Raw genomic sequence first — 3,763 nt, 5'->3', positions numbered from 1 at the left:
CTCTGTTCCCACAGTTGAAGGCAGTGGGTCAAGTATTACTAGACCAGCGGTACAAACCAACAACTTTGAGATAAAGCCAGCAATCATCCAGATGATCCAGCAGTCGATACAGTTCAGGGGGGATTTGAAGGAAGATCCAAATTTACACAATGCCAATTTTTTGGAGATTTGTGATACTTTCAAGTCAAACGGAGTGTCAGATGATGCAATCAGATTAAGATGATTCTCATTTTCATTGAAGGATAAAGCTAAGGGATGGTTATTGGCACTACCAACAGGAACAATCACCACATGGAATGATTTAGCACAGAAGTTCCTGATCAAATTCTTTCCTCTAGCAAAGTCGGCAAAGTTGAGAAATGACATCACGTCATTCATTCAAAAAGAGTCAGAATCATTGTATGAGGCTTGGGAGAGATACAAAGAATTAATGAGAAGGTGTCCACATCATGGGTTGCCAGTTTGGATGCAAGTGTAAACATTTTATAATGGATTAATGGTGAACGTGCAAACTATGGTGGATGCAGCCTCGGGAGGAGCATTACAGAATAAGACTCCGAAAGAAGCTCACGAGTTGCTTGAGGTTTTGGCAAGCAACAATTATCAAAGACCTAATGAGAGGGTGCAACCAAAGAAATCTATGGGTCTTCATGAAGTTGATGCATATATAGCCATTTCAGCCTAACTGACAACACTTCAGAAACAGTTGGGAAGTATGCAAATAAATTTCATTCAAACTCCTCAACTAACTTGTGATTTTTGTGTAGGTAATCACGTAAGCAGTGAATGTCAAGTGTTGAACACGTTTGCCTCAACATCGTCATCATCGGAGCAGGTTAACTACTTGGCTAGAAATCAAAGGCAATCGAATAATCCGTACTCCAACACATATAATCCTGGTTGGAGGAATCACCCAAACCTGTCTTGGGGCAATCAAAACCAATAGAATCAGTAAAACAATCAATGGAATCAAAGGGCATTGCCAAACAACCAAACAGGGGTGAACAACCAATAAGGAGACCCAAGAGTGACAAAATTGGAGGACATGTTTGGGAAGTTTATGCAAGAGATCACATGTTTTATGAATGAGACGAGAACTAATTTCAAAAATCAAGGGGCGTCTATTCGGAACTTGGAGTTACAGATGAGGCAGTTAGCTGAAAAGCTAAATGAGAGACCACAGGGCTCATTACCAAGCAACACAGTGACTAATCCACGAGAGCAAGTGAACTCAATAACCTTGAGAAGTGGGACAGTCTTGGAAGCGGTGGAACAATCAAGGAAAGAGAAAACCCCATCAAGTAAAAATGAAGAATCTAATGAGGAAGTTGATGAAGAAATCATTGTTGAAGAGAAACCACCTAGTCCTGGGGAGGATGAGCGGAAACGGGAAGAGAGGCAAAAGATAAGGAAAGAGAAATTGCCATTTCCCAAGATACCACTAGAATTGGCACATCACACTCCACTCGTGCCTTTTCCTCAGAGGCTCATAAAAGAAAAACAGGATAAGCAGTTCATTAAATTTCTTGATGTATTTAAAAAACTGCATATTAACATTCCTTTTGCAGATGCATTGCAACAGATGCATTGCAACAGATGCCGAGCTACGCGAAATTTCTCAAGGAGATCTTATCAAATAAAAGGAAGTTAGAGGATGAGGAAACAATGATGCTTACAGAGGAGTGCAGCACCATTCTCCAGAAGAAGCTACCCCCAAAACTCAAAGATCCAGGGAGTTTTACTATTCCTTGCATTATAGGAGATATTACTTTTGATCGAGTTATGTGATTTAGGTGCAAAGCATAAATCTTATGCCTTTTTCTGTTTTCAGGAAATTAGGAATTGGTGAAGTGAAATCGACAACCATATGCTTGCATCTTGCAGATAGATCCAATAAGCATCCTAGGAGCATTGTTGAAGATGTGTTGGTCAAGGTGGACAAATTTATTTTTCTGACGGATTTCTTTGTGTTGGATATGGAAGAAGATAAGGAGATTCCTCTCATCCTGGGACGACCATTCCTGGCAACCGAAAGAGCGTTAATTGATGTTCAAGAGGGAAAGTTGATCATGAGGATGCAAGATGAAGAAGTGACATTCATTGTCCTTGAATCTCTGAAAGCTCCACCAAAGCAAGAATCATGCTTCAAAATTGATTTGGTGGGTCAGTCCGCAATTAAAATTTCCCAACTTAATGATCCTCATTCGTCAATTAAAGGATGCACGGTTAAGTCAAGGAGAACCAATGAGGAAGACCACAACCTAGATTGCTTTACACCATTCCAAGATAAGCCACCACTGAGCATGTATCCTCACAAGGGACAGATTCCTCCACTTAAACAACCAGAAGAAAAATCAAGAAAACTGAAAGCTGTTGGTAAGAATGTGCAAGCCATGAGAGGGATGACCTATAATAGCCGCTTTCTACTCAAATACTCATATAATATACATAATAAAATACATATAAAATTGTATAAAGAATTGGGCCCAAAATTTTCTTTTTATTAAACATATACATTTTTTTACACAAAATTATATCATGTACAAAAGTTATCAAAAACATGGTGGACAGTGTAACCGCTTCCCCTCGCGTGCCGACGTCCATCCGACTATGTCCTCACCTAGATCCTGCAAAACATAGGAAAACAACAGGGTGAGCACTAAAACAATGCTCAGGAAGTAAATCCTCTATTCGTCTAACCCCGTAACTCTCTCTCTAATTTCTTTCCTTACAACTTCTCATTCACTTTCTCTTTTGTGTTTCTCTCTGTTTACCTTTCCTTAGAACTCTTTTCTATTAACTCTCTTTAGTAAGTCACGGCCCCATCTTACCGGGGGCACAACCAAGGCTCACTCCTGCTCTCCGTGACTTCTACTCATCCTCAGTCGATCGGACTCGGTTATGCATGGATTCGAAACCCTTGGCCATGTGAGCGTATAATCTCTCTCTCGGGTACTTTTGGGTATAGCCCTCATCTGCATGCACTCTCACGGGCTACGCCACTTTTCTTTCTCATACTCGTGCCGCTCTCTCAATGCGGCGTACATGCGGGAATACTCTACCCATTACTCACGGGTTCCTCATCGCAGAACCTACTCTATCCTCTTTCTCAAGCTAATACTCATCTCTTTCTCAACCTACTACTCATAGTGTAGCTTAACTCTTAGAGTAGTCTATTCATAGAGTTCTCTACTCTTTTCCTACTCTTTCTCTAATGCATAAGAATGATTCATGCTCATTAATGCACTAAGGAAATGCCAATATGCAATGTTGCAAGAATTAGGGTTCATAATTCATTCTCATACTTCTCTTAGGCATTTCATCATACAACTAATCTGCATATAAAGCTCTACTCTAACTATATGGCATTGGAATAATAACGCGGGGTTTACAAATATCCCCCCTTATAAGAATTTCGTCCTCGAAATTCAGTTGAAGAGGTCTGGATATCTTTCTTTCATGTCTTGCTCAACCTCCCATGTCGCTTCTTCTACATTATGACTTCTCTGTTTCAGAGATGTATGATGTCGATCTTTGGTGATATGGTGGAGAGGTTTATAGAAGTCTTCATAGATGACTTCTCTGTTTTTGGTTCTTCCTTTGATCATTGTTTATCTAATCTTTCGTTTGTTTTGTAGCGATGTCAAGAGATGAACTTGGTGCTCAATTGGGAGAAGTGCCACTTCATGGTTCAGGAAGGGATAGTACTTGGTCATAGAATCTCTAAAGACGGAATAGAAGTGGATCAAGCAAAGACGGACGT

General features: G+C 40.2%; 1 non-coding gene across 1 annotated transcript; it reads right to left on the bottom strand.

Annotated features, from left to right (window-relative positions):
• Positions 1–349: 349 nt before the first annotated feature.
• LOC116140038 lies at positions 350–456 on the bottom strand. The gene has a single exon (XR_004129546.1). It is a non-coding gene; the product is annotated as a small nucleolar RNA R71 (small nucleolar RNA).
• Positions 457–3,763: the final 3,307 nt, after the last annotated feature.

This window comes from Pistacia vera, unplaced genomic scaffold, assembly GCF_008641045.1.
Source record: "Pistacia vera cultivar Batoury unplaced genomic scaffold, PisVer_v2 Contig360, whole genome shotgun sequence".
Classification (NCBI taxonomy): Eukaryota; Viridiplantae; Streptophyta; class Magnoliopsida; order Sapindales; family Anacardiaceae; genus Pistacia; species Pistacia vera.
This window is presented reverse-complemented; position numbering and strand designations above follow the sequence as displayed.